We start from the raw sequence: 14,390 nt of genomic DNA, 5'->3' as shown, positions 1-14,390 counted from the left end.
AGTAGATGTAAAGAGATGAGTATCAGGCTTTACAATGAAACAAAGGCAAGATCAAGCGTATCAGATGAGTGTAATTTTTCCAGCTCTTCAGGATGCCTCTTCTAGTTAGAATGGAGAAGTGAATTGATTACTTTGCAAATAATACAGCTGCAATTGATTTTTTACTACCACTAGCCTGACCACAGATGAATAGAGCTTTAAAAAGGATTTTCCAAACAAATGAAGTTCTGTGGTTAATGCCCACAGAATATAAATGAAGTGTTATTAGTTAGGGGGAAAAAAAAAGAAATCAGTGTAATCATTTAACAAAAAAAGCATTATCAGCTTACAGTAGTTAATACAGGTGTGATGCAAATGAAATAGTTCTTCACCTTTCCTAATGCCTAAAGAGAAAGCAACTGCTAAGGAAAAATCTATTCTTACTTATACACACGGGATTTAACCACAAGAGTGCTAATATAGCTGTTACTTAGGGAAGAACACACATCTTTTGTTATATTCTCACTGAAGAGCTGACATAAGCACTTCAAAGAATGCCACTGAATGCCTTCAATTTGGCGTGGACCAGTGATACAGCTACACCACAGTCATGTTAATGAATGATGCTCATCCCCAACAGGAAAGCAGAGCCAAAGGGTTCCTTTTAAACCTTTTAAATATACAAATTATGAATACTTTCTCCACTGACATCTCGCCACCAACTTTGCAAAGTGTAAGATTAACAATTAAAAACTGTAAAGCTTCCACCCTTCTATTTCAGTTTAAATATTGCTTTACTCTATTTTGCCTTCTTTATCCTTGTTGCTACTGGAGAGATGTATCCTTTACCCTTTTTCTTTCTGATCTTTCTTGTGTACCCACAAGCACTGTTAAATTTTCCATAACGGAATGTATATTTAAATAATCATATGCCCAAAATGGGGTGGGGGCAGAAATGCACCACAAGTTGAATAAGGACAATGATTATGCTACACAGGAAAGATATCAGTTGAAAAGGAAGATCAAATTGAAAAGGCACTTCATATGTTATGCTCTATACGTTGGATGTGGCTTGTAACTCCCAGTATCACAAAGTCCCCTCCATGGTAAGAGTTACAGGTTTCTCAGGTGGTTTTGAGAAAGGAACATCTAACAACATCACCTTCTAGCATTACATGTTAATACACCTACACAGGCATAATAAGAAGCTTATAGTCTTGAAAGCAGCTACTCGGTGGGACAGTAACTACAAAAGGGAAAAATAAAGATCTGTCGGGATAAAATTTAAAACTAGATTTATCTCAGAAAACAGTGTTCGCACATTTTGTTTTGATGATTATTGGAATTATTGCCCACAACAGCCACACCTCATTCTGTCTTAGCAGGCTATCCAGATGCCATTTTAGTAATATATTTTTCTTCAAGAAGGCAGATATAAATACGGAGCTAAAAAGGCCTAACAGATGGATAAATACCAAAATAAACAATCTTTAATTTCTTCTAAATAATTACCTCAAGATTTATAACCATTTTCATTATTTTTAAATCCTTGGGGTTAGAAGGACTTGCAAGGACAATGCACTGAATTGCACTGAATTCCACTGAATTCCTGGGATTCATCTTAATGTTTTCTTTAAATTCACTGAGCTCACATTTTACCACATAGTAATAAGTCATTAATTTTGAATGTCTTTAGAAGAGTGCAAAGAAGGGACCTTATCGCTGTATCCAACTACCAAATGGGTGGAATGCAGAGAAAGTAGAGTCAGAGCCCTCTCAGGAGTGCACAGAAAGAGGATTAGATACAATGGACAAAGATTAGATACAATGGACATAAATCGAAAGATGAGATACAAGGAAAAAAACTGACTGGACAAGGATGTGAGCAATCAGATGTAACTTTGGAGTTGGCCCTGCTCTGAGCAGGGAGTTGGACTGGAAACCTTCAGAGGTTCTTCTAACATAAACAATTCTGTGTTTCCCAAACTCAGGACTTCTGTATCCACAGCAAGTGCATTTTGTGCTGTATCTATAGTAATTTGATGAAGAAACCCAATACGAACCACTTTTGTTGGAGGTAACTAATACAAAACTTGGTTATCAGTGAAAATTAGCCATTTCTGTAAAACTCTCATTTGTACATAGCAGAGAATTTCTCAGACACTACCACTGGGAATACAACAAAAATAAAATTACCTTAAATGAAAACAATTCAAAGGCTGCACAAAGACGGTATTATGAGACAAAGGAGTAATGATGATTCTATATACATACAAACAGCTTTTATTTCACTCATTTGAGAATATCTGACAGCTTGAATGGTTTTTCGCTACCTGGACTGTTAGTTAATATGGCAATTTTAACAAGATTGCAATCTGTAACAATGGTAGCCTTGTATATTTTTCTTGTCACAGTAAAGAATAATAATAAAAGACAAGAAAGTAAGATGAGGACATCACAAAACAAGAAGAAAAAAGGAAACAAAGGCAGAAGATTCACCTTCCCCCAGTTTTATGTAAACTGTGTTCATCAGGGGGTAACAGAATAAAAGAACTACAAATGAAAATCAAGATAAATAATAATGTAGGAATAAGACTAGCAAAATTTGTATTATATAATCAGTAGTTCTTACGCGTTTTCACAGGAGATTACTACTCACCTATTCACACCTACATAGACCATCCCCAACAACATACATAGCGATACAATTCAAGTAACAGAACTTCCACTTCTGGATATTTTTCTGTTTGTACATAGAAAGTGATTATATTAATTCTTCTGGCAAAAGCACCACTTTGAGAAATTTGAATAATACAAATGCAACATACTATGTATTATAAAAGCAAAACATAATTGCCAATAGAGATACACATTTGTGCAAATGTATTTCTAATGCAAGGCACAGTGAGATACTTGGATTTTTGTTTTCTAGTGTTATTTAAAGCTTTTGTCAACACCTGGCAAGAAAACACTATCATTATTAATATGTATTTTATTTGGCATGCTGAGGGAACGAAATTAAAATAATAGGTCACTTTTACCAAGCCATTTGAACGGGAGGATAAGGGAAAGGTAAAAAAAACAAACCTGCCTTTGATAGCATAAATGTGGAATCATCGAATGAAGATCATTCTCAAGGATGTTATTCTGGACTCAGTGACACTGAAAACCACCTGAGGTTGTGATAGATTATCATTAAATTCCCAGTGCTGTGGTGAAAGGGCTACAGTAACCCCTGAACGTAGAGAGGAAAATACTGAACGTAGAGAAAAGTTTGGACTGGAGTCACAAGAAGGAAGAACTGGAAAGGTGGCGCTGAGGTTGCTTTGCTTCCTTCAGGAGTGCAGTGTGGTCCATGGGGGAGTTGTTGAAAGCCACCTTTTTCTGCCCCCTCAAGCACATCATGCACTCTGTGTGTGAAACAGATGTAATCATGCTTGGAAAAGCACATCCAGTTCCAGCATCCGTAATTGCCAAGGGATACTGAAATACTGGAGGGTTCAGGGAAAAGCCACAAGAATTACAGTAAGACTGGAGAAAAGATGAAGAAAAGGCGATGGAGTATTCTATTTACAACATCAGCACATCTTTTATAGCAAGAAGCTATTCTTTCTCACATAAAATTATGTTTCAAGAGTAGTCTGTGGAAAGCTACACTCACCATGAATCACGTGGCGATAATTAACAGTCAGAACTATTCAGCAGGAATCTAAAGTGTATCTGATTTCTACATGTCTAGAAAAGCCAAGACTGGATATTTTATTTTTAATATTTTTTAGTATAAGGTGTAGTTCAAACAGCAATTAATTTGTGAAAACCTATGCTTCAGTTTATGTCTCATTTCGGATTATGATCACAGCACCCCCTTCTGGGTTTATCATCTACGAGATATAACACCAAGGTAGCAATGAAATCAGGTGCTTACATGAAGAAGTAATGACAATTAACTGATGTACTTAAAGCTAGATTTTAGAAAAAGCAGATGACCTGCAAGCTCTCCACCCTCTTGTTTAATATGCTTATCTGGCTATCTTATGTCTGATAGCTCTGTGTACTGCCTGCCTGAAGGCACAAAATACGTTTGTCTAATACAGACCAAGCAGTTTGAGGGTTGGTGGTTTTTTGTTTATTGTTTTCTTTCTATTTCTTCAAAATATATGCAATTAGCTATCTGAAAATAAGCAAGAATTTTTAAATTAACATCATTACCACAATTTAAAAGCCCTTAAAGCATTTCAAAATCGAAACCAACAAACAACACTTTGTACTGAAGACAAACAGACTAAAGGAGTGTTCACACTGTAATCTAACAAAGAGCACAGTAGCTCCCCATTATCTGCCCAATCAACAGTAAAGTTTGCAGGTCAGACCTTCTTGCTAAACAAAGAGATTGTGATTCTGCCCAACTTCGTGCTCTTATTTTCTGCTCTGCAGGAATTACATTTGTCGTCTTTCACCTCCTCACATCTTCACATTGGTTAGCTCAGCTCAAAACACGTAAGCATTAGTTAATCCGTGAAGAACCACAAAATAGCTCTGGATTTCAAAATCCTGAAGTCTCACTAAATAATATTTTCATTTCATTATTTCACCATAGAAATGGTTACATTGCCCATATGCTTAAAATATTAACACCTAGTTTTGCTAAAAAATAGAGATACTTTACAACACCCTCAGACACATGGTGTGAACTGTGGGTTTATAGTATGCTGGGACAGGAGCTTGACTTGATGATCCTTGTGGGTCCCTTCCAACTCAGGACATTCTATCATTCTATGATCCCATAACATCAAAAATACTTCAGAAGAGGTCTCAAAGACCAATACAAGACAGCTATTTTCCATTCTCAACGATTTTCTTCTAGTAGCATATATAAAGATTAACTATTTGCGTCTGTCACTGCAGTAACTACTACACATTAGTGTCATCAAAAATACTGATTCATTAAAATAAACATTCTCGAACATGAATATCTGCTTAATCTAAAGGAGGCCTCCTTGTGCTAAGATGCTAATGGCACCTTAGCTCGCTCCTGCAAATGATCTTGCAGATAAATGTGGGAGATTTGAGAGGTTTTCTTGAAGTTAATGTGTGGATGGGATTTTATTAGATGGAGATTTGTTATTAAACTAGCCAGGCCCAAAAGAATTTCAAAACCACCTTGGAAAGCTGAAAACATGATGTAAATCAACAGACCTATTAGCAGTGAGACTCGGGCACTTGGACAGCTCATGAACATAGACAATATCCAATATGCCTGGAGCGTGGACGCGCGATCAGGAAATAACTGCATATATAAGGAGGCTTGTTTCTGTAATAAATGGCTTTGCTTGAATTCATATTGGATTGTGTGGAGTCCATGAGTTTTCACCCTCGCAGATAAATAGCCTCAAGTTTTGAAGTTTCAGTGCTTTTGGAAAGCTGGGACATAAAGGCCTCTGCATACTCATCTGTAAGCACCCTACAGTTTCTAGTTAGTTTGTCACTGCCTGAGGAATTCAGATGTGAAGTCCTAAACAAAATCCCAGAGTTGTATTTCCAGTCACTGCCGTCAAGTTTACCTAGAGCTGGAAACTACAGGGTCGCTGGCTCAGAGACAGTTCACCATGACACATCTTGTGGGTTCAGTGCTCCAAGGTCAGATTTAGAGCCTTCGGTTCATGACCATGTGCTGCTGCTGAAGGACCATCCTATGATGTAAATGAGCTCTAGTTTGTATTTTCAGACAGGGGATCCAGTTAGTTCAAGTACCTTGTAGCTCTGAGTGACAGTTCAGAGCAGCCTGAGCAGCAAAAACATCTGTAAGAAAATGACCCCTGGAAACCCAAGAGCTGCACTGACTTGAAAACATGAAATTCCTGCCAGTGTCAGGACCGCCATCATGTTGGTGAGGCTGACAAAATTGTCATCACTACTCAGCAGATGTGGGGTTCTCGAGAAGCCTACTTCACAAACACCTTATGTTGAAATTTTTAAGTTGATTTTGGTCCTCTGACATTTTGTTTACTAAGAAAAGTTGAAAAACATCTATTTGATCTAGTTTAGTACAAACGCAACTTTAAACAAAAATATAAGAAAGAGAAATCCTGCACATTGTTCACATCTACAAAATCCTGGTCAGAAAAGGTAACTAAGGTTTCTAGAATGGACAGTCATAATAAATAGGATGAAAATATCTATTCCCTACCACTATCTTCCTATTTCCATTCTGATTCCCTATGAGCCAAACATTTACTTTCAAATTATTCTGTGTGGGAGCCTCTGTATATGACCTTTATAGGCTGCTGCAGTTCAACAAAGCATGGATGTTCTCCCCAGAGAGAATCTTAATCTTTGAAGAGTTTTTTCTTATTATTAAAAACCAAAACTGGTTTCTACAACCTTTCACATGTTCCATCCCAAAATCCCAAGATGAGTAATTGATTTAGTTTCCTATAGATAATCAAAAATCCTGAACAAATAAAAGCTATCTTCAAGAAATACCTTCTATTTCATTCTAAGTCTTCCAACCACAATTTACTTAATTAAGTAGATAAGGGAACTGGAAATTAGAGAAAAAAATTTCAATATCTACGTACTAAACATCACAGGGAGATAATTTTTACTAGCAGATAATGTATCTATACATCTCTATTGTGTTACAGAGCTACCAGTAGATGGTACCTCGGTCTGTCTGGAAAAGAAAACCCTATACAATTGGCACATCAGTTACATGAGTTCTTATCTCAGACATTTGAATTATACACCAATTAAAACTATGCATCATTGAGGACTAATTATGTCTGTCTTAGGTGTTTTGGTTCCCTTAAATCATCAGCTGAACTACTAAGCACTGCATCTGCTTTCTGAGATATATACCAACTACGTTAAGTATTTACAGATATTCTCGTGGCTCATACTAAATGTTTCCAAAGGTAACTAGAAAAAGAAATGTACCAGGGACAGCCAAGAAATTAACATTTTCATTTAGAAGAGTAGAGTAGAGTAGAGTAGAGTAGAGTAGAGTAGAGTAGAGTAGAGTAGAGTAGAGTAGAGTAGAGTAGAGTAGAGTAGAGTAGAGTAGAGTAGAGGTTGGCATACTGTAGTTGGCAAACTACTTCTGGTGTGTTTTAAGACAATTGTTAACAGCTCTATTGTTATTTCTAAAGAAAAAAGGTATAATCTAATCAGCAGAAAACACCTCATTTTAGCAATTCATGGGAAGCATTTTGGAAAATGCTACGTTGCATTTGGGCAGATTAAATTTTGGGGAATATTATACAATCTTATGGTTTATTATCCACTGAATTGGTCTTGCAACTACAAGGAAATAAATTATAGGTACTACAGAGAGTCAATTTTCCAAGGTAAGAACCCACAGGTTTCTGGTATTATATTTGATTACCCCAGAAAGAAAAAAGGTAATCGTAATTACTGTAACAGTCCACATTTGGGTAGTAATTTTCAACCACTTTAGAGAATGCAATAATTATATGTGTAACAGATACACCTGTAATAACACAACTATGACACAGGATTTCTAATAATGGTATTTAATGTCTTGAAAAACAGAATGAAGTTTAGTTTAAAAATCTATTGCTGAAAGAATTGAATCTTTACCTTCACGCTGCTGTCCCACTGATTTCAATTTTGAAATTATTCTGAACGCCTTCACTTAGTGGCTATAGAGCAAAACCTCTGCTTATGCTAAATTGAGAAACAATGAAAACATCTTTTCATATGTTTTAATCAGATACAAGAAACAACTCTATGCAAGACACAAATCTGAATTTTCAGATTTTTTCTGTCAAACAAACTAAATGTTTCCACTCTGTCACACCCAGAAAGTTAATTAGATAAGCCACTTTGGCAGATTATTGAAGTGCAAATTTATCATATGTAGCCATGTAATCTGTTACCAAAATCTCTGGTTTTTTAGATATCCATTCTCTTACATTACAATCATTAGCTAATTCCCTTGCTGTCCAATTTAATGTCTACAGTCAAAGCGTACAGCCTGGTAAAATACAAAATACTATAAGCTTCCTTCAGAGGCTTTTCCAAAGCACTGTATACAACTAAATCTGCTGTTTACCTGAATCACTTCTTCACTATGTTCAAATAATGAACTTGTATCTGTTTTTCTGCAGTCTTGTGGTCCTAGTAACCTCCTGCTTTTGGCCCAGCAATTTCACATTGCTTCCTTCAGATTCTAGTGCCTAACCTGAGCACATTAAGCTTGAGTTTTGCGTCCAACTCTGCTGAGGATAATTTTCATAAATATATGCTAATTATTATTATTATTATTATTGTTATTGTTATTGTTATTATTATTATTATTATTATTAAGCCTGACTTTATCAATATCATCATGCCTATCGAAAAGTAAAGCTAAGTATAAATTTACATTTTAGGTTATACCTCAAGTCATCCATAAACTAACCCACCCTGTACTTTTTTCTGTTCCAAAAAGTTTAATGATGCTTGCAGAACTGTAACTACATGGTGGTTTAGTGGATTTCCCAGGTTTTTGTTCTCTACCTTCAAAACTCTTTTCAAGAGGGATTTTATATTTACTGTAAGAAAACTTCAAAGCCATTTTGGAAGCTAACGCATCCACTTCATCATCAATACCTGTTTAGTGTTTCAAGAATTATAGTGTCTTCACACATAGCTATATGCAGTTACTCAGCAGCCTCCATGAAAACCATTAAGGCACTTAGAAATTGAATCATTCACCATAAATCATAGAGATTAGATTTAGGTGTGCAATCACTGACAGGAGGAGGCTCTGTACTAGCACAGCTACATGTGGATAAATACACATTTTCCAACCAAAGACTCCAGAATCATGACCTTTGTAATATCTAGTATGGTTTTAAAAATAAAAAAGCTCTGATCTTTATTTGTTAATTTAATAATTAGGTTTGTGCTGCTGTTGTAACTTCTAATGGCAGCAACTGACAAGTTTTACTTTTTGGAGCTTTTACAACATAAGTCATTCACGAATATTAAAAATTCAAAACAAACTCCAAAACAACAACAACAACAAAAAGCTGAAATAAATTATGCTACACAGTAAATTTTATTACAAGGATAGATATGCTTCTTGATTTACATCACACTCCTTCTTCAGTTGCTACAGGCAGGCTATTAACAGGGGAAAGAAAATCAATTCTGAAACAGGAGCCACTAAGCTGAAAGAACACTAGTTTCCCTTTAAAGAAAATCACATGAAAATGTATATATGAAGTAGTTTTGATTAATTGTTGTGCTACATAGAAATAAAACGTAAATCTTACCATAATTCATTATACTGCTCTGGCGTACAAACTAATACAGGGTGCCAAAGACAGTGTTCCTCAGACAAAAAAACAATGCAGAAAAAAAAAAAAGAACCCAACAATATGCTGCTAAAACTTGTAGTAGACTTGTTTGAGAATAATTAAATTCCTTCCTTCCAACACAACTGGGCATTCTACATGTGCACTAGCATCACGTCTAACTTCACTGTAACAATAATTGTTCTATGCTATGGAAACTTGTAAGGGATTAACTATTCTCTGATCAAAAATGAATAACTTTTTTTTTTTCATTAAATATAAACCTCATTTTGTGAGGTAGTGCTTTGCTGAGGTTGAACTTTATAATTTAAACTGGCCCTCCCAATTAAAACTCAGACACTCACTTGTGATCCTTTCATTTACACTTCAGGGAGGAAAGGAAATAACTGGTACCAGTTATTATTATCTCCAGATATGGGGTTAGAATTGGTAGAAAATTTGTCTGCTCAGGCACAAGTTGAGATCAGACTTACAAGTTTCACAGATATAAAGAGATATAGGTGCATGAAAGCAGCTGATTCAGAAGCAGAAATGCTACTGTTTTCCTTAGGGACACAGTACATCAACCAGATAGCCAGGACAGCATTTTAAGGGTATTTGTTTGTTTTGTATGCACATGCTACTTCTCAGAATATGGCAGGAACTGATTAAAAAAAAATAGAATAAAAAAGGAAAGGTATCTGTTACCAGCTTCAATGACAAAAAGCCCCTGCCGTAAAATTAGTTTCCCGAGACTAAAGAACATGTTGTTACTGCCAGTATTAATATTTGCATAGCTGTCAGAAGCCCATGCTTTATGACTGCTTCAGGGACCACTGACCATTATTTGAGGTGCTGGTTACAGTATGAGTTACTGCTTTTCAATAAATGTTAAAGCCTTCAAATTCCATTACCAGTGGAGTCTGAATTACATCTACTCTCAAAATAAAATAAAAATAAGCAGAAACAAGTTATGGGGCTTTGCCACATACTCTGTTCAAAAATCCAGCCTATTTAAGACAACAGCATCTGCTCATGGATTCCTATTTAACAGATATATAAGACATGGTACAGTAAAAGGATTGGGACTAAGTCTCAGTCAAGTGCAGGGATCGTAATTCTAGATGATAAATCATTTCCTGTTACTTGGACACTTGAACCCTCTAATAACAATGACATTTTATAAAGACTTCCTTTGAGAAAATGCATAAACTACTGTTGCCTATTAAAGTCTGGAACAACTAAGCTTATGGGTCTATATTCATCCTTACTTTCCAATCAACTCCACATTACAGGACATGAAAGTGTGGTATAAACTTTTCTAGTAATTCAACCGGAAGATATTCAATATTTGTGTGCCAACAGATAACTATTACATACTTCTGAGAAAAACTGTCTATGTTACACCTGATAACAGGTCTATCTGTGGAAACAGCTCTAAGCTGAAGATGTCCTATATCACCACCTCTTTAATGACCCCTTATGCAACTATGTCATGTTTCTGTTTCTCCTTTGATGTCACAGAAGAAGAGATCTTAGAGCTAAATAAAATGCTTTTAGCATCAGGAAATTTAAATCCAGCATTTTCCCCTGAGGGTTGCAGAGCTCTCTTACTGACTGAGCACACAGCTGTGCGCCTGTGGCCATTACAGACAGAAGAAGGGTGCTGAGTAATGGCAACCTAGAGTACAGTTTTCTGAAGAGAGCAGGTTTTCATCTGAAACTGAAAATGTCCTACATAGTTTCTATGATTGGTAAGTAATTCACTGCTATCCAGTGCTGAAGAGCTCGTATTCTGAGGTCATTAAGCTCATCAGTAGTTGCTGGCAAAGAGTTACCCCAGACCATCTTCAGGAAATTGTTGTATGGACACAACCATCACATATCCTTTTTTCAAAGTCAGGAAATCATATTTCAAAAGAGATTATTTTGTGTTAGAATCACCAGGGATTTCTCTTAAGATTTAGGAAAAAGAAACTCCAAGCTTGCTGAATAGGTAACATGCATAATAAAAGTACTTGAGGAAACAACTGTGAGCCATTGATCTAAATAAACAATCACCTGCTGAGATGTAGAGTTTTCCTGGTAGTCATGAAAATCTTGAAGAGAACTAAAGGCAAAAATAGATATAATAAAGGCAACTGACAGAAAATGAAACTAAATGCCTTGTATAATGAGGAGTGCTCTTTCCTTTCCCATAGAAAATGAAATTGTAAGAGCAGTAACTCCAGAACCAACAGCCAAACCTTCCCAATGAAAGACACAAGTGACCGCAGCTCCAGTGCCAGCATCACGGGAGGCATAAATGGAGAGTGGTGAAATGCGTATCAGCAACACAACTGGAAATACCCACTACAAGGGAAGTAAGGTCACTATTTTTGCCTCCTTAGGAACTCATTCTTTATATAATCTATCCTTGACAAGTCACAATGAATAATGTAAATACTGAAGACTGGTACTCAGTATTTGAAAAATGTTAAATGTGCTAAAATGAGTATTTAGTCCTCTACAAAATATTGTGTAAAAGGCATGTGCCAAATTTCATGTTGCTATCTTACTTATTCCTATGAACAGCGTACCTCTCAAGGAAGCCACAGCAATTTCCTTAGCTCTAACAGGATTAAATGAAACCTTTAGGGCAGAGATGATATAAAATATCACTATGCTTTTAACCAACATGATCTGACCAATGCAGCATGACTGCATTAGTGGACAGGACCACAATGCAAATAGTTTGGTATCTAAGACCATTTATGCACAGGCCAGCTGCTGCAACATCCAAAGCCCTGCACTAGAACAATGAGCTAACTCGCTAATCACCACAGAAAGGGAAAGGCAGCTAATTCAGGAGATTAATTTCTAGACTATTTGAAAATTAATCCAGAGCCCATCTAGAATAGTTCCCCATTCCGAACCAAAACTGAAATCCATCATCAGTATCTCGATTCTCCTGAAGAGGTCTTTCACTAGTATAACAGTAACATCATTTTTTTAAGAACTACTGTATTTTAAATGGATGTTCTCTAATATAATAATAGACTGATATAAACCACATTTGTATATTGTGAAGGTGAAATCTGGCACGCTAAGAGATGTAGGTGTAGAAAATCACAAATATTAGAACTGCAAGCCTTGGAAACTTAAGCCTCTGCATAGTGATGAACCATCACTTACCTCTCTTAATCCTAAGTCCTAGGAAGGCTCATATATTTTTAAAATTTTTATTATATAGAGAAGTATAAAGTTAATATATATATTAAAAAAAAAATCAACTTGTTTTCTCTAAAAATCTCCCTACTCCATTTATCATTTGAAGATGCCAGAGCATCGAACATCAGAAATCTATATGGGTAATGTTGAATTTCAAATATTTCCTTGGAAAATAACAAATCACAGCATTAAAAAGCTGAGAGCTAAATATAGCTGTGTTGATTTAGGAAGGCAAATACAGAGAACAATATAAACACCCTGAAACAGTTTCTATAATTGGACGTTAGCATTCTTTTTCCACTGCATAAAATTGGAGTGACTGCAACTCGAGATGGAAGAAGCTTTCTATGAAAAATTAGCAGGAGAGGAAAAGAATGCAATACTCAAGTACCATCATCTTTGAGAGAGACCTGTGAAGACAGATGAATTTTAATGTGCCTCAAAAATAATACAACTGTGGCACATAAGAAAAAGTCTGATTAAAACAAAACAAACAAACAAAAAAAAAAAAAAAAAGGAAACAAAGAAAGAAATACTGAGCACCCAGCACCCATTCATGTATTATTAAGAAATGTCTAGCTTTACTTAACACAGTGATAGTATTTCTCTGTCGGTTTACTTTGAAGATGACTGCTTTAACCCAAGATGAAGGGATGTAACCAATGATCAGGGATGCCATTCATCAAGCATTAAACATCACAGAATCACAGAATGTCAGGGATTGGAAGGGACCTCAAAAGATCATCCAGTCCAATCATCCTGCTGGAGCAGGAACACCCAGATGAGGTTCCACAGGAAGGTGTCCAGGCGGGTTTGAATGTCTCCAGAGTAGGAGACTCCACAACCTCCCTGGGCAGCCTGGTCCAGTGTGTGTCACCCTCACTGAGAAGTTTCTTCTCAAATTTAAGTGGAACCTCTTGTGTTCCCGTTTGAACCCATTACCCCTTGTCCTATCATGTGGTCTCACCAGGGCAGAGTAGAGGGGAAGGAGAACCTCTCTTGACCTACTTAACCACGCCCCTCCTAATACACCCCAGGATGCCATTGGCCTTCCTGACCACAAGGGCCCAGTGCTGGTTCATGGCCACCCTGCTGTCCACCAGGACCCACAGGTCCCTTTCCCCTACGCTGCTCTCTAATAGGTCATTTCCCAATTTATACTGGAACCTGGGGTTGTTCCTACCCAGATGCAATACTCTACATATTGCCATTCAGGTGTTATACCACAGTGGAAACACCATAGGAAGGAGACGCAATCTGCCGACATCTGACAAAGAGTTGCACATCTTAGGAATACGTCACCTTAATAACATTTGTCTTATGATGATGACATAAGTACCTTCCAATCTGAAAGGTGAAGGGAATGTGTAATGTATTTACAGCCTCAATTGCTTCAATGATTTGTTTAGGAAGGCTATTTGGCAATTGAGGTTGTTCTGTCTTTAGAAAGTGGGAATGGTGACTGTAAAAAATACTGCTAATATGAAGAGTAAAAGAAACCAGTTAACCTTCAGGGTTATTTTATATGAAATACTACATGCATAAATGTTAATAAGTTCCACAAATTAATCCTTTAACACTCTGTAACACTTATATTTACAGTTAACATTCATGTATTATTAAGAAATGTCTAGCTTTACTTAACATAACACAGTTATAGTATTTCTCTGTCAGTTTACTTAGAAGATGACTGCTTTAACCTAGGAGGCTCCTTAGAAAACGACTTTGTCATATCTATATCTATCTATCTAATATATCTATAAAACAGGCGCTGGATCTTATAAAAACAGGGGGTTTTTTATTCCCCACCAAAACAGAAATCTGTACAATACTTGTAATTATGGTTAACTGGCAAGAATCTTGAGCTTGTTGCAGTGTCCTGAGCAAATCACTATGAAT

At 36.3% G+C, this 14,390-nt stretch overlaps 1 protein-coding gene across 7 annotated transcripts in view; it reads right to left on the bottom strand.

Annotated features, from left to right (window-relative positions):
* Positions 1–14,390, bottom strand: part of ATRNL1 (attractin like 1) — a 492,025-nt gene that overhangs the window by 277,595 nt on the left and 200,040 nt on the right. The gene's annotated exons all lie outside the window — the stretch shown is intronic.

This window comes from Patagioenas fasciata, chromosome 8 (genome assembly GCF_037038585.1).
Source record: "Patagioenas fasciata isolate bPatFas1 chromosome 8, bPatFas1.hap1, whole genome shotgun sequence".
Taxonomy (NCBI): domain Eukaryota; kingdom Metazoa; phylum Chordata; class Aves; order Columbiformes; family Columbidae; genus Patagioenas; species Patagioenas fasciata.
The sequence above is the reverse complement of the archived record's forward strand: the minus strand, read 5'-3'. Positions and strand labels throughout refer to the sequence as shown.